Here is a 21,986-nt window from a genome sequence, read left to right as displayed (position 1 = left end):
TCCATGTGTGTCATTGCGTGCAGTTGCAGCCTGGTGCCCTGACCCTCAGTTCCTGCACTGATTGTGCTGTAATGGTTTTGGTTTGTGCTTAGGGCGTGCACTGCCACACCTCCTCTTCTTTTATCAGGGTTAGGGTGTGTACTTGAAATGCTGTCCCCAGCCAATTGCTGAGTGGCAGCTCCTATATAAAGTTCCCCTGCCCTACGGCTACTCACAAAGCTCCTGAACTTTGCTATGTGTGTTTGTGTTCCTGCACCGCTCCTCTCTATGTTTTGGTACCAAAGTCCTTGCCTTGATTCCTGTTTTGTCCTGTTCTGGCGCTTGTCCTGGAGGCGGAATATCCAGGACTGAATCCTTGATCCTGTACCTGTCCTGTACCTGAACCTGTCTGAACTGTGTCTGCTATGATTATGTTCCTGGAATCCCTCTGCATCTGGAGCCTCACACCCTGTAACTTTGAGTCTCTTGTGACCGGTGTTTCTGCTGAGCATCTACTACTCTGTGCTCTGACTACCATGCGGTGTTAACCCCGCCTGGCCCACATCCAGTGCGGTGCTGCTTGCACCATCACGCTTGAGTTCCTTCCTAGGTCCGATGCCTGGAGCCTGACGACTGCAGTCTGGAACCTGATGACCGCTGTCTGGAACTTGGAGCCTGATGACTGTGGTGGTGCCTGTAGGTCGTGTCGGATGTCCGGAACCGAACAACTCCTGTCTGATGTCTGCCGGTGACCCTGGGTCCAGATGTCCTGATGTCTTGTCTGTACCCTGTAACCATGCCTGTGTCCTGATGTCCTTCCTGTGTCTGACATTCCGATGTAACTGATGCCCTGGGCTGCCACGCCAGTGCCCCACCCGATGCCCTGGGCTGCCACGCCAGTGTCCCAGATGTCTATCCAGTATTCCTGATGCCCTGCCTGTGTCCTGATGTCCTTCCTGATGTCCTGTCTGTACCCTGACGTCTTGCCTGCGTCCTGATGACCTTGTTTACCCTGCTGTCCTGCCTATGTGTGCCTTGGTGATCCGTTGGTGCCTTGGGGTCCACTGGGTGGTACCCTTCTGGTAGGTGTGGAATCGGGAGCCTGACATCATTATGTTTTGTTTATCTAGTGTGTGACTTTACTTTAGCAAACTTTACTTTCTCTATACCTGAAGCTGTGCGGAGTATTCAAGTCCTACGTGTCTCTTTCCTTGTCCACATGCTCAGCTGCCACAGAACCCCGGTCTCTGCCCTCCCCTAGTTCAAGTAGTCCCAGGTCCCCCTCTGCGGTATAAAGGGTCCGTATTGTGTCTCCGGGGGACGCGCTCCCAACGCCTTCTGAGGTTGGTCGGCTTGGGGTCGTCTATGAGCTGGGCCACATCAGCGGCTGCAGCTGACCGTGACAGCAGCTTTCTGGCCATCTAAGACGCTATTCCCCAACTCAGAACCCAATGCTGCCACCACCACTCCTCTCTGCAAAATACATTCCTCCTCAGTAATAACAGCTGAAGAGAAACTATGAGACAAAGCATCTGCTTTGACATTCTTTGTCCCAGGGATATAAGTTACAGAGAAATGGAGGTGGGCAAAAAATAGTGTGCACCTAGCTTGACGGACATTCAAACGTTTAGCAGCATCCAAATATATCAGATTCTTATGATCAGTAAAAACCTGTATCGGATGTCTAGCCCCTCCAAAAAATGTTGCCAATGCACAAATTTTCTGGACCGCAAACTCGCACTTCTTCAATTTAGCAAAGAGTGTGTTTTCGCTCAAAATCTGTAAAACTTTGCGGACTCTCTGACAATGTGACTCCAGATCAGGTGAGTAAATCAAAATATCATCCAAATAAACAATAACACTTCTACTGATCAACGGCCTCAGAAAGTCAATAATAAAATTTTGAAAAAACGCAGGTTTTTTTTGACAAAAAAAATCCTACGGCCACAGGGGACTTACAGGGTCTCATACGACCTGCAGCTAAACTAGTCTGTAGGTATTCCTTAAGGCCCCGTCTCACATAGCGAGATCGCTAGCGAGATCGCTGCTGAGTCACAAGTTTTGTGACGCAACAGCGACCTCAGTAGCGATCTCGCTATGTGTGACACGTACCAGCGATCAGGCCCCTGCTGCGAGATCGCTGGTCGTGTCAGAATGGCCTGGACCTTTTTTTGGTCGTTGAGGTCCCGCTGACATCGCTGAATCGGTGTGTGTGACACCGATCCAGCGATGTCTTCACTGGTAACCAGGGTAAACATCGGGTTACTAAGCGCAGGGCCGCGCTTAGTAACCCGATGTTTACCCTGGTTACCAGCGTAAATGTAAAAAAAAACAAACAGTACATACTCACCATCTGATGTCCGTCAGGTCCCTTGGCGTCTGCTTTCTGCTCTGACTGAGCCGCCGTAAAGTGAGAGCGCAGCAGTGACGTCACCGCTGCGCTCTGCTCTCACTGTACGGCGGCACTCAGTCAGAGCAGGAAGCAGACGGCAAGGGACCTGACGGGCAACAGATGGTGAGTATGTAATGTTTGGTTTTTTTTACATTTACGCTGGTAACCAGGGTAAACATCGGGTTACTAAGCGCGGCCCTGCGCTTAGTAACCAGATGTTTACCCTGGTTACCCGGGTGCTGCAGGGGGACTTCGGCATCGTTGAAGACAGTTTCAACGATGCCGAAGTCATTCCCCTGATCGTTGGTCGCTGGAGAGAGCTGTCTGTGTGACAGCTCCCCAGCGACCACACAGCGACGCTGCAGCGATCAGCATCGTTGTCTGTATCGCTGCAGCGTCGCTGTGTGAGACGGGGCCTTTAAAGTCCTCCCTCTCGGGAATCATCAGATTAAATAAACAACTCTTAGGGAGTGTAGCACCTTGAACGAACTCAATAGCGCAATCGTAATCTCTATGGGGTGGTAGAGCTTGCGACTCAACTTCTGAAAATACCCTCCAGAAATCCTGAATGGCTTCAGGTAGCTCCCTCTTCACAATAGCAGCAACATGAATATTACAGCATTTACCATAACACCCCTGACCCCAGGACCTTATAGTACTAGACGACTAGTCCAGCAAAGGATTGTGCAGGATGACTGGGAAAGGCAAATTAGCAAGAACAAACAAGTCTATACACTCCTGATTATTATTATTATTTTATTATTATTTATTATTATAGCGCCATTTATTCCATGGCGCTTTACATGTGGGGAGGGGTATACATAATAAAAACAGGTACCATAATCTTGAACAATACAAGTCACAACTTGTACAGGAGGAGAGAGGACTCTGCCCGCGAGGGCTCACAATCTACAAGGGATGGGTGAGACTACAGTAGGTGAGGATAGAGCTGGTCGTGCAGTGGTTTGGTCGATCGGTGGTTACTGCAGGTTGTAGGCTTGGCGGAAGAGGTAGGTCTTCAGGTTCTTTTTGAAGGTTTCGATGGTAGGTGAGAGTCTGACATGTTGTGGTAAAGAGTTCCAGAGTAGGGGTGATGTGCAAGAGAAATCTTGTATGCGATTGTGGGAAGAGGGGATAAGAGGAGAGTAGAGAAGGAGATCTTGTGAGGATCGGAGGTTGCGTGCAGGAAAGTACCGGGAGACGAGGTCACAGATGTATGGAGGAGACAGGTTGTGGATGGCTTTGTATGTCATGGTTAGGCTTTTGTACTGGAGTCTCTGGGTAATGGGGAGCCAGTAAAGGGATTGACAGAGGGGAGAGGCCGGGAAATAGCATGGGGACAGGTGGATTAGTCGGGCAGCAGAGTTTAGAATAGATTGGAGGGGTGCGAGAGTGTTAGAGGGAAGGCCACAGAGCAGGAGGTTACAGTAGTCGAGGCGGGAGATGATGAGGGCATGGACTAGGGTTTTTGCAGATTCTTGGTTTAGGAATGTACGGATCCGTGAAATATTTTTGAGTCGAAGGCGGCAGGAAGTGGAAAGGACTTGGATGTGCGGTTTGAAGGAGAGATCAGTGTCAAGGATTACCCCGTGACAACGAGCTTGTGGGACTGGGGAGAGTGGGCAGCCATTTACTGTAATGGATAGGTTCGTTGGGGGGGGGGTCGCGTGAGATGGAGGAAAGACAATGAATTCTGTTTTGTCCATGTTAAGTTTTAGAAATCTAGCAGAGAAGAAGGATGAAATAGCGGATAGACATTGAGGGATTCTGGTTAGTAGGGTGGTGATATCTGGTCCAGAGATGTAGATCTGTGTGTCATCAGCATAGAGATGATACTGAAAACTGTGAGATTCTATGAGCTGTCCCAGGCTAAAAGTGTAAATGGAGAAGAGCAGGGGCCCTAGAACTGAACCTTGTGGGACTCCGACAGATAGGCGGCGAGGTGAGGATGTGGTATGTGAATGGGAGACGCTGAATGTTCGGTCAGTTAGGTATGACAAGATCCAGGATAGGGCCAAGTCTGTGATGCCAAGGGATGAGAGGGTCTGTAGTAATAGGGAATGGTCCACTGTGTCAAAGGCAGAGGACAGGTCCAGGAGGAGGAGGATAGAGTAGTGTCGCTTGCTCTTGGCGGTTAATAGGTCATTGGTGACCTTAGTTAGGGCAGTTTCAGTGGAGTGGTGAGACCGGAAGCCTGATTGTAAACCGCCAAAGGGGGAGCAGGAAGATAGATGGGAGGACAGTTCAAGATGGACATGTTGTTCCAGTAGTTTTGAGGCATAGGGGAGAAGTGATGTAGGGCGATAGCTAGATACAGAGGATGGGTAAAGAGAGGGCTTTTTGAGGATAGGTGTGATTGAGGCATGTTTAAAGCTTGAGGGGAAAACACCAGTTGTTAGTGATAGGTTGAAGAGATGGGTTAGAGTTGGGATGAAGACTGTGGCGAGGTTTGGGATGAAGTGGGAAGGGATCGGGTCAAGTGCACAGGTGGTGAGATGCGATCTTGAGAGTAGAGTGGAGAGTCGATCTTCTGTAATGGTGGAGAAGTTGGTTTTGGAGGTGGAGGGCTGGGTAGTTGGGAGGAAGGGTTCTGGGGGTTGTCGACTAAAACTGTCTCTGATGTTCTCAATCTTCTGCTTGAAAAATGAGGCAAAGTCTTCAGCTGAGATGAGTGGGGAGGGAGGAGGTGCTGGGGGACGGAGGAGAGAGTTGAAGGTGTTCCATATTTACAATAAGTGGAAACCCTGTGACCTTTTGAGAAACGCACCCATGCACCAGTTGAGTGTTATCAATCACCAAAACAGGAAAAGGAGATGACAATGGTTCAGAATCAAATTTATATTTGTGTAGAAATTGTTGATCAGATCAAGTGCAGAACTACAATCCACCATTACCTGAAAATCAATGGAATGACCACGATAGGTGGTATTACCAGAAAAAAAAATGCGGACTGTAAAAACGCAATACAAACGGGAGTGTTGCTCCTACTGACCTTTTTTTTCCCTTCCTTATTCGATCCTTGCATTGCTTAATAAAATTGTCAGCCTTACCACAATACAAGCAAAGACTCTCAAAGAACCTCCTCTCCCTCTCCTGGAAACAAGAGGACATTGCCCCAAGTTGCATAGGTTCCCCGCTGTTGACGGGGGTATCCTGAGGAGCTGGGTCCAGCAATGGAGGAGCCTTCTCTTCATTCTGCCTGTCTCTCAATCTTCTATCCACACGGATAGCTAACTGCATAGCAGTTTACAAAGTATCAAGTGCAGGATATGCAGTGAGTAAATCTTTAACCCTTTCACTCAAACCTGCTAAAAACTGACTCTTAAGCGCTGGGTCATTCCACCTAACCTCTGCAGACCATCATCTGAACAGGGTGCAATACCTCTCAGCATCACTAGAACCCTGTTTAAACCATCTGAGCTCTGTCTCAGGTGCTGTGGCCCGATCAGGATCACCATATAACAACCCCATAGCAATAAAAAATGCTTCTACTGACGTCAAATAAGGATCATAAGGATGTAATGAAAATGCCCAAATTTGGGGCTCACTTCGCAATAAAGACATGATAATCCCCACACGCTGTAATTCATCCCCCGAGGATCTAGGTCTAAGCCGAAAATATAGTAAACATGCTTTTTAAAACGTAAAAAATTCTTGCCGTTTACCAGAAAAAACTCAGGTAATCCTACCTTTGGTTCTTCAGAGCATGTTCCAGGGCAATTACTCACGTGCTGCTGCATGCTGGCCACTTCCAAAGTTAACCCTTGCAAGCATTGAGAAAGTTCTTGGACGCTGTTCATATTGCAGGAATCCGGGAGATAATTTTTTTTTTTATGTGTGGTTGGACAAACTGTTACAGATCTGAAACTCAGGACTAGGGTAGAAGGGGGGAAAAGCTGACCCTGTACTAGGACTACGCCAGAACTGCACAATATCAAACACAGAAACCTAACAAGGCACCAAACCAGAACACTAGCAGATTAACACTGTTGTCCAAGCAAGGACTGGGAGGAAGGTGCTGAGTAATAAAGGGTGATACAATCACCTGACCTAGGACAAACCCAGCACCAGAGGAAAAAGACCAGCAGCCTAAAAACCACAACAAAATGTCGGATAGTCAAAACTAAATAGATTCTAACAGTACCTCCCCTTTTACGAGGATCCTCCGGATCCTCTTGGCCCAGCCTTATTCGGAAATCTCCTATGAACCACCTTAATCAGCCTTGAGGCTGAGACGTCCTCAGCTTTCACCCAGAAATTATCCTCGGGACCGAAACCCTTCCAGGGCACGAGATACTGCAACCCTCCTCTGTGCCACCTAGAATCTAGAATGTGTGAAATCTCAAACTCGCCATCCTCATCAATTGGAGGAACAATCATCATCGTCTCCTTGTCTGGCGTGTCAACTCTCTTCAGTAAAGATACATGAAAAACTGAATTAATTCTCCAGGACAAGGGGATGTCCAATCTCACCGCTGCTGAGTTGACAACCTGAACCACTTTGAAGGGTCCTACAAACTTGGGCCCTGTTTTTTTAGAAGGGATTTTCAAACGCAGATAACCTCCTAGTAGGAAAATAGAGGAAGCTACAGAAACGAATGGAAAACCAAAAACAAAACTGGCAGAACTAGAGATCCCAGAACTGCACAATATCATACACAGAAAGCTAACAAGGCACCAAGCCAGAACACTAGCGGATTAGCACTGTTGTCCAGCAAGGACTGGGAGGCAGGTGCTGGGTAATAAATGGTGATACAATCAATCATTCTATACAGCACTATTTAGCTTCCAAAATTACAAAAAGGCCACATATTTGGCAGTGTGGTATTTCAGTGACAGCCCTCAAATATCTGCGTGCTCCAAGTTTGGGCATTGTAGGCCGGTGTACCCCTTTTTTTTGCTGTCTGATGCTGTAATTCTATACAACACTATTTTGCTTCAAAATATATAAAAAGGCCACATATTTGCCACTGTGGTATTTCCGTGGCAGCCCTCATATATCTGTGTGGTCCAAGTTTGGTCATTGTAGGCCGGTGGACCCCTTTTTTGGTATCTGATGCTCTAATTCTATTCATCACTATTTAGCTTCCAAAATGATAAAAAGGCCACATATTTGCCAATGTGGAATTTCCGTGACAGCCCTCATATACAGTGGGGCAAAAAAGTATTTAGTCAGTCAGCAATAGTGCAAGTCCCACCACTTAAAAAGATGAGAGGCGTCTGTAATTTACATCATAGGTAGACCTCAACTATGGGAGACAAACTGAGAAAAAAAAATCCAGAAAATCACATTGTCTGTTTTTTTATCATTTTATTTGCATTTTATGGTGGAAAATAAGTATTTGGTCAGAAACAAACAATCAAGATTTCTGGCTCTCACAGACCTGTAACTTCTTCTTTAAGAGTCTCCTCTTTCCTCCACTCATTACCTGTAGTAATGGCACCTGTTTCAACTTGTTATCAGTATAAAAAGACACCTGTGCACACCCTCAAACAGTCTGACTCCAAACTCCACTATGGTGAAGACCAAAGAGCTGTCAAAGGACACCAGAAACAAAATTGTAGCCCTGCGCCAGGCTGGGAAGACTGAATATGCAATAGCCAACCAGCTTGGAGTGAAGAAATCAACAGTGGGAGCAATAATTAGAAAATGGAAGACATACAAGACCACTGATAATCTCCCTCGATCTGGGGCTCCATGCAAAATCCCACCCCGTGGGGTCAGAATGATCACAAGAACGGTGAGCAAAAATCCCAGAACCACGCGGGGGGACCTAGTGAATGAACTGCAGAGAGCTGGGACCAATGTAACAAGGCCTACCATAAGTAACACACTACGCCACCATGGACTCAGATCCTGCAGTGCCAGACGTGTCCCACTGCTTAAGCCAGTACATGTCCGGGCCCGTCTGAAGTTTGCTAGAGAGCATTTGGATGATCCAGAGGAGTTTTGGGAGAATGTCCTATGGTCTGATGAAACCAAACTGGAACTGTTTGGTAGAAACACAACTTGTCGTGTTTGGAGGAAAAAGAATACTGAGTTGCATCCATCAAACACCATACCTACTGTAAAGCATGGTGGTGGAAACATCATGCTTTGGGGCTGTTTCTCTGCAAAGGGGCCAGGACGACTGATCCGGGTACATGAAAGAATGAATGGGGCCATGTATCGTGAGATTTTGAGTGCAAACCTCCTTCCATCAGCAAGGGCATTGAAGATGAAACGTGGCTGGGTCTTTCAACATGACAATGATCCAAAGCACACCGCCAGGGCAACGAAGGAGTGGCTTCGTAAGAAGCATTTCAAGGTCCTGGAGTGGCCTAGCCAGTCTCCAGATCTCAACCCTATAGAAAACCTTTGGAGGGAGTTGAAAGTCCGTGTTGCCAAGCGAAAAGCCAAAAACATCACTGCTCTAGAGGAGATTTGCATGGAGGAATGGGCCAACATACCAACAACAGTGTGTGGCAACCTTGTGAAGACTTACAGAAAACGTTTGACCTCGGTCATTGCCAACAAAGGATATATTACAAAGTATTGAGATGAAATTTTGTTTCTGACCAAATACTTATTTTCCACCATAAAATGCAAATAAAATGATAAAAAAACAGACAATGTGATTTTCTTGATTTTTTTTTCTCAGTTTGTCTCCCATAGTTGAGGTCTACCTATGATGTAAATTACAGACGCCTCTCATCTTTTTAAGTGGTGGAACTTGCACTATTGCTGACTGACTAAATACTTTTTTGCCCCACTGTATCTGTGTGCTCCAAGTTTGGTCATTGTAAGCCAGTGTACCCCTTTTTTTGCTGTCTGGTACTCTAATTCTATACAGCACTATTTAGCTTAAAAATATTAAAAAAGGCCACATATTTGCCAGTGTGGTATTTCTGTGACAGCCCGCATATATCTGCGTGCTCCAAGTTTGGTCATTGTAGGCTGGTGGACCCCTTTTTTTTGCTGTCTGATACTGTAATTCAACACACCACTATTTTGCATTTAAAAAAAAAAACAGGCCACATTTTTGCCAGTGTGGTATTTCCGTGACAGCCCTCATATATCTGCGTGCTCCAAGTTTTGTCATTGTAGGCCGGTATACGCCTTTTTTTGCTGATACTCTAATTCTATACAGCACTATTTTGCATAAATTTACTTCACAAAAAAGCCCCCCAAAATTGAATGCAGTCTGTTATATCAGGCTCAGGCCTGCCTGGTGTTTGGATTTTAAAAACCGTAGATTTGCAGGCATACTGATCAGATATTATTTTGTTACTAATAAATATATTTGTGTTGAGCATTTTAAATAGTGTAGTAGTCCATTTAAAATGGGCAAGGCAAGGGGCGAGGAATTGGACGTGATGATGATGGTGCATGCAGAGGACAAGGCCGTGGCCAAGGTGAAAGTGGGCAACAGCAAAGACCCACATCTTCTAGCTCAACCTTCCTGTCCCAGTTTATAGGTGACTGCAGCACACCACTATTGAAGCCAGAGCAGTGTGAAACAGTTGTTGGTTGGATAGCGGATAATGCTTCCAGTCACTTAGCCACCACCACCATGTCTTCCACACGGTCAAGACTGAGTAGCCGTGAGTGTTGCCCGGATATTCCTCACCCTGATCCTCCTTCCTCCCACTATGCCGAGTGCCCTGAGACAACTGATCCCACACTTGGACACTCTGAAGAGCTGTTCAGTTTTGCATTTCAAGATTCAGAACTCTCGGCCAGTCAACTTGAAGTGTGAACAGATGAGATCGCATGTACAGATACCCAAAGTTTTGACAAGCCCGGTCACGCAAAAGCGATGGTGGGAAAGTGTCAGAAGAGGTGGACGATTATGAGACACAATAGCCAGAAAGTCAGGAGGAGGAGCAGGGTGCGGATGTGGAATACGAGGTGTTGGATGACATAGTGACTGACCCAACCTGGCAGGAGGACATGCAGAGCGAGGGCAGCAGCACAAATGGGGAAGGAGGCATATCACCACAACAGACTCGTTGAGACAGAAGCCTTCCACAACCTGATGGCGGCAGCAGTCCCAAGGTACTCGGTCCCCAGTCGCCACTATTTCTCCCAGTGTGCCGTTCTGGCATTACACCAGCAACACATCAGTCAGAAGCTGGAAGCACTGCAGCACTGCCTCAGCCAAGCGGCAACAGGCTGTGCTGAAGCTAGCTAATCTGCATAGGCGACAAACTGCACAATGCAGAAGAGTTGTGGACAGCGCTGAAAGAGCAGTCAGATGTTTGGATGACACTGCTGAACCTACAGCCAGGCATGGTCATGTGTGACAATGGCCATAACCTGGTGGCAGCTCTGAGGCAAGGTGAGCTCAGACATACCTTGCTTGGCCCATGTGCTTAACCTCATGGTTCAACGTGTTCTGAAAAGCTACCCGGATCTGCTAGTGAAAGTACGCCGTCTGTCTGCCTATTTTAGACAGTCAGCTACAGCTTCAGTTGCCGTACTTCAGCAGCGTTTCCACCTTCCAGCTCACCGGCTGGTGTATGATGCCCCCACGTGCTGGAACTCTACGCTGCTTATGTTGGAAAGGCTTTGTGAACAGAAGAGGGCAGTTGTTGACTACCAACATCAACAAGGCAGTCGATATTCAGTTCAGACTCCACACATAAGACCTCAGGAGTGGACATGGATGTCCGACATATGTACCATCCTCCAAAACTTTGAGAACTGCACCAAGATGGTGAGCGGTGATGATGCCATAATTAGCATCACCATCCTGCTTCTCAGCATTCTGAAAACCTCTCTGCTCACAATTAAAGAGGATGCATTGCAGGCAGAGCACAAGGACATGGAGCAAGGAACCATACAGGGGGATTACACTTAGCCCAGCCTCATGTCTTCTCATCGTGGATTGGTAGTCAATGAGGAGGAAGAATAGGAGCTACCTTCATGCGCTATAGATGGTACTGCAACACAGCTGTCATGCCGTCTGTTCAGCGGGGATGGCCTGAGGACAGGGAGGAGGAGGACGAGGACAGGTCAGTCGTCCTGTTGGTGAGGACACGGAAGTCTTCCCTGTTAGCAGTCTGGCACGCATGGCTGACTTTATGTTGCGCTGTGTTTCACGTGACCCTCTCATAAAAATTTTGGGTGACATTCATTACTGGTTGGTGACACTTCTACTGTAGACCAACGCTACAAGGAGAACTTTCAATCTCTTCTATCAGAGGCAGAGAGGTGTACTAAAATGTTGCAGTACCAGAGGGCACTTGTAGCGGAATTACTTAGAAAATTCCCATGTGAGAACGCTGGCAGCAGATGTCAGAGTTTGTTGTACAACCAAGGAGTCTGAGCAAGAGAGACAGAAGTGCAATCCAGCTCAGGCAGGGAAACAATGTCAAAGTTCTGGGACAATTCTCTCAGACCCTCCCATCGTGATCGCACAGAGGCAAGGCGTGCTGTCACAAGAAGTGCAATGTTTGTGAAGATGGTCAGGGAGTACCTTGCAGATCGTACAAATGTTCTCTGTGATTCCTCTGTGCCTTTTAATTATTAGGTATCCAAGCTGGACACGTGGCATGAACTGGCTCTCTACGCCTTGGAGGCCCTGGCCTGCCCTGCTGCTAGCGTTCTGTCAGAGCGGGTTTTTAGTGCCGCTGATGGAATTATAACAGATAAGCGCATCCGCCTTTCAACTGAAAATGCTGATAGGCTGACTTTTATAAAAATGAACAAGGGCTGGATTGGGAAAGACTTCTGTACACCACCAAGTGAAAACAGCGAAACATAACCTCAAACACATTCTCTCTTATGGGGAGGTTTATTCTCATGCACCTCTTCACAACCACACATGGCTATGCGCTTCCACATTTGGTCTGTTTGTTGTTATCCTCCTCCTTATCATCCACAACCACTAGATGACCAGAGTGAACGTGCTCTGTACTGTTATAGGCCAGTGAATTTTGGGCATGGGGCTGTGATGGCACTAGTTTATTTAGTAAAAAAAGAACCCCACATTGGGGATTTGGGCATTACATTACGCTGGGCTTACTTCTTAACTGTCTCCTGCAGTGTGTCCTTCACCTGCCACTAGATCACCAGGGTGAAAGTGCTCTCTAAGGTGCATTTTGGGCAAGGGGGCTGTGATGGCACTATTTTAATTTGTAAAGAAAGAACCCCACATTGGGGAATTGGGCATTACATTACTGTTATGACCTGGTGGGTACGGAGCGGTACTGAGATGACCTGGTGAGCAAAACCAATCATGGATCAGAGGAGGTAGCAGCTCCACAGACAGCAATCACTGATATGACCTAGTGATTACGGAGCAGCACTGATATGACCTGGTGGGTAAAACAAAAGTAGTACTAGCTCTGAGGAGGTGGTAACTTTACTGACCGCAATCCCTACTCCTAACACCAACACTAGAAATAGCCGTGGAGCGTACCTAACTCTGCCTAGACGCCTCTGCACAGCCTAAGAACTAGCTACCCCTGAAGATGGAAACGGAAAACTATCTCGCCTCAGAGAAATCCCCAAAGGAAGATAGCCCCCCACAAATATTGATGGTGAGTGGAGAGGGAAATGACAAACTCAGAAATGAAACTAGATTTTTTAGCAAAGGAGGCCAAAACTATCTAAATAGACAGAGATAGAAAAGAGTGCTGTGCGGTCAGTATAAAAACTAAAAGTCCACGCAGAGTTTACAAAAATAACCACCACACCGACTCACGGTGTGGAGGGGCAAACCTGAGACCCCAGAGCTTCCAACTAGTCGGAATATCTCATAATGACAAGCTGGACAAAAGAGACATAAACTGAACTGAACAGAAGGTCATAAGCAGGGAAACACCCAAAAACTAGCAGACTTATCTTAAGCTGAAAATGGACTGGCCAACAGAGAACTTCCAGGAAAGGACTGAATCCACAGGAAATACACTGACAGCTGGCATCCACTACAGCCAAAAGCCCAGTTAAATAACAAAGCCAGGAAACCGATTAGTGAACGCAGCTGCTAAGTTCCACTTGAAACCACCAGAGGGAGCCCAAGAGCAGAACTCCCAAAAATACCATTAGCAACCACAGGATGGAGCCCAAGAACGGAATTCACAACACATTACATTGGGCCTACTTCTTAACTCTGTCTCCTGCATTGTGTCCTTTACATGCCACTAGATCACCAGGGTGAACGTGCTTTGTACTGTTATAGGCCGGTGAATTTTGGGCAAGGGACCTGAGATGGCACTAGTATATTTTTAAAAAAGGTACCCCCATTGGGGAATTGTTTGGCAGCTCGTGCACTCCATTTTAAGTCTCAGTGACCCACATCACTACATTGGGCTTACTTCTTAACTCTGTCTCCTGCAATGTCTCTTGTTTAACTGCCACTAGATCAGGGTGAACGTGTTTTGTACTGTTATAGGCCGGTGAAGTTTGGGCAAGGGGAGGCTGTGATGGCAATAATATATTTTTAAAAAGGTACCTCACATTGGTGAAACCACATCCTTGACTTCATAACATTTGCGTACCTTAAAGAGCTCCCTTAAAAAGCTCCTTTTTGTGTTGCCTGGTTGCTCACATTAGACACATACACTTCATATAAATTTGATAAAGCACTGCTGTTAGTTTGGCTCTGTAGTGAATTAAAAATATAGCTTTGTCCACTATATTAGTTTCTCTCCTTGAGAGCCATAACTTTGGCTGCCTCAAATGTACAAATGGCGAATATACATATGGCAATTTGTAAACAAGATTAAAATACCGTATACCGAATGCATTCAGACAACACATAGCTGTATTTCTTGTAAAACATTTACAGATGTTACAAACAATGCTGATAGTGACACAATCTTGATAAATGTTTGTTTAAACTACCAGACCAAATAATTGTAGGGATTATTTAATCTAACAACCAAAAACACAATACCCTAAAACATATCTTTAATGAATAATTTAATATCTAAATAGATAATTAAATACACAATAATTACCAACATCAAAGTCCAGACGGGGTAGAAAAAATAGCCAAAATTACCACAGGAACTCTTTAATAGAGATAATTATTCCTGACACAGTCCCTGTTCGTGGCCCTAATAGAGCTCACACCTTCCTAGCCGCGAAGGTTGGCACCCTAGATTTCGATGTGGCGCCCCCGCTCAATGTGGACTGACCCTTATAGCCCTAACTGGGCCCTAACAGCTACCCTCACCCAGGACCCAAACACCATACACACAAATGGACCTAGGTCAACCTAAACAAGTGAAAAAGTGTAAAAAACTTAAAAAAATTAAAAATAAGGCAGCAAAAAAGTGCTGCAGCAGCTGATACACCTACACAAATAGCATATAGATATGTGCCCTATAAACTGTACTGATAAATAAGATCTAATAAATGATCAGAGTATAATAAGACCCTGAAAGTCATATAGACATCCTATTAGATTAATAATGATAGCCTACTGTCTTCACTAGTGGCTTACAGATAGACAGAAAAAAGCTAACAGTAAACAGGGGGTACAGAGGAGCACGAGTATCCTATGCTCCTACCTAAGGGATCATAGTATCAAGACCTCTTAAATGTATAGAGGCATAACACTGCTCTCATTAGTGTATAATAAATTAGCTATGACCTAGATATAGTCAGGGCAGACATAGACAATAAACTTCAGATAAAAGAGAAAAAGATTTACACATCCATATTTGTCAAATGGCTCATATACTATAACTCATATCTGTGTAATATTATTTAATTATCTGTTTATATTTTAAATTATTCCTTAAAGATATGTTTTAGGGTAAATGTTTGTTTACTCACTTCACAAACAGTTCTAAGTCTCTATATGTTTGCTGTTTGTCATTGTAAAACATTAAGGTTTACTGAAACTATGCCTGTGGTGGTTTGATCTAAATCTTTATGGCTTTTAATTTCTAGGGGTTTATGGCCCCTCGCCTGATGACTCCATGATATCTCAGTTTCATCCAACCTTGAAAAGTGGCCACTTGAAGGTCTGGGTGAAACTAGAGTTACTACATAGTGTAAATCACTATACAAGACCAGAGAAACATGACTAAGACAGATGCCAAAATCGGGGTACCCGTACACGTACAGTGTGCTGATACCTGCATAATTGGGGATGCCCATGCAGTGTAGGTAATCTTCCAGGGGTTCTCTGTCTTGGTGTTGCTTCTCTGATATTCCATACGGATGATGGTGGGAAAAAAACACCACCCAGATGGATTCCCTGAGGACTGTCAATCTGAAATGGGGTCACTTTTGGTGTGTGTGTGTGTGGGGGGGGAGGGGGTTGCTGTTCTGGCAGCTGCACATTATTCCAGACAGATTTGTAATCCTGAATACAAACAGTGATTCATCCCTCTGGAGCCGCGGAAGCGAGATCTCCTGCCACATTCTGGGGGTCGCCTCATTCTCCAGAAATTGCTTTATAAAATGTGCAGTGTCCTATAAGATATTCCTGCCCACAGCGCCCCCATCCAGCGAGTGTCTGAGAAAGGTCACCGAAACGTCACAATGTTCACGTGTTATATATGTTCTGCTCTATACACCTCATACACACGCGGCTCTGCTCCGTACACCTCGTACACACATGGCTCCTCTCCGTACACATGCGGCTCTGCTCCGTGCACCTCGTACACACACGGCTGTGCTCCGTACACCTCGTATACAAGCGGCTCTGCTCCGTACACCTCGAACACATGGCTCCACTCCGCACACCCTGAACATGCGCGGCCCCACTCTGTACACCTCATACACATGCGGCTCTGCTCTGTACACCTCGTACACATGCGGCTCCGCTCCATACACCTTGTACACATGCGGCTCCGCTCCATACACCTCATACACATGTGGCTCCATACACCTCGTACATACGTGGCTCTGCTCCGTACACCTCGTACATACATGGCTCTGCTCCGTACACCTCGTGAACACACACACGGCTCCGCTCCGTACACCTCGTACACATGCGGCTCTGCTTTGTACACCTCGCACATACGCGGCTCCGCTTCGTACACCTCATACACACGCGGCTCTGCTCCGTACACCTCGTACACACACGGCTCTGCTACATCCACACTGTAAACCCCTCCTGACCCCACACATAAACTTCCCCTCATCCAGCACCATGACAACCAGCACAGCAGAGTCCTGCATACACTGAGGTCCCTGATCATGTGACCCCTGACTCCTCCCCTCCTGTGACCTCATCACAGGTCCTGTGCGCACAGAACAGCCATTCAGCTCGTCTGCTGGAGTTGCTCCTTTAAGAACAGGTAACATTGCAAAAAGTGGAACAATTCCCCCCATTAAGTGATTGGATCCCCCCAGATCTTTCATAGATTTTAGTGATATTACTGACGGGAGTTTCCAGAGCGCTGGATTCAGGGCAGTCCTAGTGCTGACTGAGCCGTGCGCCTCCATCTATAGTTCTGTTGTGGTAGGTGGTGGAGCCGCTCTTTCCTCTGCATTGTTGGTAGTGAAATAATCTTCTCCATTGTCAGGATGGACACTGAGATGACTTCTAGTCGGTTGTGTGGCGCAGGTCTCCTGGCAGTGTGCTCCGGGCGCGCTCCGGCCTATCACAGGGGCAGCACCTGCACGTCTGCAAACATCCTCAGACAATAACTGGGAGACGGATGTGTTAGGGGCTGCAGACCATTACACTGCATCCACTGCAGAAGGTCTCAGTAGTTTGCTTCGCAGACGAGTGGCCACCTCCCCCGGTGCTAATGGCCACGCCTGGACCTGAGTGTGATATACTTGCTGCTGGCAAGCGTGGGTGATATTTCTATTTGCACGTCCCTGGTGAGTCCTGGAGCTGCAGCAGTCGGCTAGTGTCCTCTTTGGAGTTTGAAGGATGACGGTGTTTCTCTGAGTCTACTCAAGCTAGGTTTTCCCTTGTTTTGTGTGTCTTAGCTGTCGGTAGTGGGATTGACTAGCGCTCATCCTGTCCTTCCCGATGCAGGGCTTATCACCAGGGTCAGGCAGGGATTAGGTATCCTGCTCGGCGGAACCTATGTTGGGACAATAGGGCAAACAGGGTGACATTAGATCTGTCTAGGGGTCTCCACTCCCCCCTTCCCTAGTGTTTGGTTCCCTTTTCCTTATCCCTTCGTGTTGCACATAGCCTTTCCTTCACGTTACATGATGGAGACGTTTGATTTTTAACCCTAGAACGCGTACCTGGGGCCTCGCAGGCCTGCTAGGTTACTTGTTTTCTATTATCTGTAAAACTACATTAGTTAGAATTTTGAAACTCAAGGTAATCCTCAGGTATATAGTTGTTAGTAATATAAAGTTGTTCATATATTTTTATGTTATAGGCATCTCGTATAGCAACGCTTTTTTTGTGACTACCCCAGATTCACGTACCTGGGGCCTTTGAGGCCTGCTTTGGGTTACATGTACTCCTCAGTCTTTTTGTCTGTACTGTTGTTGGGGAAGAACTTATGACTCAGTCTTTATGACTATTGGTCGATGGCTGTTGCTGGGAAGAGTGTGGATTCTGCCTGACATGGTAATGTGATCCTGGAAGGGAGTTTCCCCTCACAAAGTAACGTGATTATGATGTCAGTACAGGTCCTTTAGTCCTAAATCCTAGTTGCTGGAGAGACTTTGGAGGAAGAAGTCAGCTTTCTTTGGTCTGTAACAAAGAACCTTTCTGAGCTCCAAAACCAGAGGCTTCTACTGCACTTACAAGAAAGTGATCTGTTGAAGGTAAGAGTAGGGGGGCTGTACTTTACCCTAAGCACACTAACAAAGTCTTAGCACACACAGTGTATAGTGCACAAGCCTGATTGTAATCTTTATTTTTTACTTTTCATTTTAGTTTACTCACATCTAAGATTACAATGGCACAGTCTACATCAAGGGAAGAGAGAAGCAGCACAAAATGCTTATCAAGGCAAATTACAGAGGCAATGATCCGATGTGGAATATGCTTTCAGGAACAGCCAGAGCAAAGAGAAAAAAAAAGAAAGCGCTGCTATATTTGTCCAGCAAAGAAAGAAAGAAAATCGGAGCGTTTCTGTTCTACTTGCGGACAAAATGTATGCAGGGAACATTCTGAAGAAAAAATAATATGCAAGAATTGTCGGGGGAATATGTAAAGTGGAAAATAAATATTCCTGCACCAAGTTTGCTACAGACTTTATGTAAAAACTTTTTATAAGAAAAAATGTATCCATCATAAAAAATTGTACTGAGTGAATATATTGGGCGTGCCCGTTTAGTTACATTTTTGTTGTTTTAAGTACATAATTTTTTTTTGGAATTTTTCACATCTTAGGCTATGTTCCAAGTAGCGCTGGGGTTCACCAGAATGTGATCCATAATGGATCTGACCTCCTGGTAACTCCAGCTAAGGCTGATGGAATGCCGGGATTCCACCAGCCTTAGCTGAGGTCACCAGGAGGTCAGATCCATTACGGATCCCCTCCTGGTGGACCCCAGCGCTAGTGGGAATGCATCCTTACTTTGCAAATTTAAAATAAACTTTGAAAAGTATTTTTATTTGAGTTATTCCATGTTATTTGCACACAGGCCTAAAAGGCCCCAGGTACGTGAATATGGGGTAGTCACAAAAAAAGCATTGCTATACGAAATGCCTATAACATAAAAATATACGAACAACTGGAAATTACTAACAACTATATACAGTGGGGCAAAAAAGTATTTAGTCAGTCAGCAATAGTGCAAGTTCCACCACTTAAAAAGATGAGAGGCGTCTGTAATTTACATCATAGGTAGACCTCAACTATGGGAGACAAACTGAGAAAAAAAAATCCAGAAAATCACATTGTCTGTTTTTTTATCATTTTATTTGCATTTTATAGTGGAAAATAAGTATTTGGTCAGAAACAAACAATCAAGATTTCTGGCTCTCACAGACCTGTAACTTCTTCTTTAAGAGTCTCCTCTTTCCTCCACTCATTACCTGTAGTAATGGCACCTGTTTAAACATGTTATCAGTATAAAAAGACACCTGTGCACACCCTCAAACAGTCTGACTCCAAACTCCACTATGGTGAAGACCAAAGAGCTGTCAAAGGACACCAGAAACAAAATTGTAGCCCTGCACCAGGCTGGGAAGACTGAATCTGCAATAGCCAACCAGCTTGGAGTGAAGAAATCAACAGTGAGAGCAATAATTAGAAAATGGAAGACATACAAGACCACTGATAATCTCACTCGATCTGGGGCTCCACGCAAAATCCCACCCCGTGGGGTCAGAATGATCACAAGAACGGTGAGCAAAAATCCCAGAACCACGCGGGGGGACCTAGTGAATGAACTGCAGAGAGCTGGGACCAATGTAACAAGGCCTACCATAAGTAACACACTACGCCACCATGGACTCAGATCCTGCAGTGCCAGACGTGTCCCACTGCTTAAGCCAGTACATGTCCGGGCCCATCTGAAGTTTGCTAGAGAGCATTTGGATGATCCAGAGGAGTTTTGGGAGAATGTCCTATGGTCTGATGAAACCAAACTGAAACTGTTTGGTAGAAACACAGCTTGTCGTGTTTGGAGGAAAAAGAATACTAAGTTGCATCCATCAAACACCATACCTACTGTAAAGCATGGTGGTGGAAACATCATGCTTTGGAACTGTTTCTCTGCAAAGGGGCCAGGAAGACTGATCCGGGTACATGAAAGAATGAATGGGGCCATGTATCGTGAGATTTTGAGTGCAAACCTCCTTCCATCAGCAAGGGCATTGAAGTTGAAACGTGGCTGGGTCTTTCAACATGACAATGATCCAAAGCACACCGCCAGGGCAACGAAGGAGTGGCTTCGTAAGAAGCATTTCAAGGTCCTGGAGTGGCCTAGCCAGTCTCCAGATCTCAACCCTATAGAAAACCTTTGGAGGGAGTTGAAAGTCCGTGTTGCCAAGCGAAAAGCCAAAAACATCACTGCTCTAGAGGAGATCTGCATGGAGGAATGGGCCAAAATACCAACAACAGTGTGTGGCAACCTTGTGACTTACAGAAAACGTTTGACCTCTGTCATTGCCAACAAAGGCTATATTACAAAGTATTGAGATGAAATTTTGTTTCTGACCAAATACTTATTTTCCACCATAAAATGCAAATAAAATGATAAAAAAACAGACAATGTGATTTTCTTGATTTTTTTTTCTCAGTTTGTCTCCCATAGTTGAGGTCTACCTATGATGTAAATTACAGACGCCTCTCATCTTTTTAAGTGGTGGAACTTGCACTATTGCTGACTGACTAAATACTTTTTTGCCCCACTGTAGCTGAGGAATACCTAGAGTTTCAAAATTGTAACTAAAGTAGTTTTACAGAAAATAATAAAAAAGTAACCTGACAGGCCTGCGAGGCCCCAGGTACGCGTTCTACCAGCCTTAGCCGGGGTCACCAGGAGGTCAGATCCATTACGAAATCCCATCCAGGCGGACCCCAGAGCTAGTGGGAATGCATGCTTACTTTCAAGTAACTTTGAAAAAAAAAATTTTTTGAGTTATTCCATGTTATTTGAAAACAGGCCTCAAAGGCCCCAGGTACGTAATAGTGTAGATTTCTATGGTCACGCATTCTAGGGTTAAAGGGAACCTGTCAGCAGGATTGTGTACAGTAACCTACACACAGTGTCAGTTCGGCGCCATTATACTGATTACAATGATACCTGGTGATGAAATCCGTCTTGTGGTTGTTGTTTAATCTTTATTTACAATTTTCAGTTAATGAGATTCTCGTGCTTCGGGGCGGTCTGTGAGCAGGGCTCTATGTGGTGCTCTGCTTACATATTAATTACATAAAATGATTAAATGGGTATTATAGATGCGATCATGCTACAGCGCAGGCATCACCGCCAGCGCCTGCTGAATGTGCATTTATTTTTTTTAAACATATTATATTCAGTATGTAAAATAGGAGGCAGGTTAGTGAGGGATCAGTGACCTGTCAGAAGCCATCAGAATTAATATCTAAGCAGAACACCACATAAAGACAGAATAAGTTCTGGATCAGGACTGTATGGCTGGTAAAAGGATGGGTACTGGATAGGAAACAGACGATACGGTCAGGAACACAGGACGGACTCGGGTACGGGATCACACAGGTGCAGGTTCAGACTGCACTGGTGAGGGTAGCGGTATAGGTGCATACAAGATGAATCAGGTTCTGGTAGATGCAGGATGGGCTCAGGAGCAGGTTACAGAAGGATGCACATGATCAGGTTCAAACAGGGCAAGCAAGATGGACAGGATCAGGATAAGGGAGCACACATACAGGGACCTTACAACTAAGTAGCAGAAAACACACTGATTACTAAAGTTGCTAAAGTACCTCCCAATAATGGAGGGTGCCTTAACCCTAGAATGCGTGACCATAGAAATCTACACTATTACGTACCTGGGGCCTTTGAGGCCTGTTTTCAAATAACATGGAATAACTCAAAAAATTTTTTTTTTCAAAGTTACTTGAAAGTAAGCATGCATTCCCACTAGCTCTGGGGTCCGCCTGGATGGGATTTCGTAATGGATCTGACCTCCTGGTGACCCCGGCTAAGGCTGGTAGAACGCGTACCTGGGGCCTCGCAGGCCTGTCAGGTTACTTTTTTATTATTTTCTGTAAAACTACTTTAGTTACAATTTTGAAACTCTAGGTATTCCTC

At 45.6% G+C, this 21,986-nt stretch overlaps 2 protein-coding genes across 2 annotated transcripts in view; one reads left to right on the top strand and one right to left on the bottom strand.

Annotated features, from left to right (window-relative positions):
• Window positions 1–21,986, bottom strand: part of LOC143767734 (uncharacterized) — a 464,270-nt gene that overhangs the window by 227,534 nt on the left and 214,750 nt on the right. The gene's annotated exons all lie outside the window — the stretch shown is intronic.
• The window catches only part of LOC143767737 (uncharacterized), a 56,443-nt gene continuing 50,982 nt past the window's right edge, over window positions 16,526–21,986 (top strand). Inside the window, exon 1 of the mRNA XM_077256244.1 lies at window positions 16,526–16,618. The gene's annotated coding sequence lies outside the window, so the exon portion shown is untranslated. The remainder of the gene's footprint in view (window positions 16,619–21,986) is intronic.

The sequence above is a fragment of the Ranitomeya variabilis genome, chromosome 4 (genome assembly GCF_051348905.1).
Source record: "Ranitomeya variabilis isolate aRanVar5 chromosome 4, aRanVar5.hap1, whole genome shotgun sequence".
In the NCBI taxonomy this organism is placed as follows: Eukaryota; Metazoa; Chordata; class Amphibia; order Anura; family Dendrobatidae; genus Ranitomeya; species Ranitomeya variabilis.
This window is presented reverse-complemented; position numbering and strand designations above follow the sequence as displayed.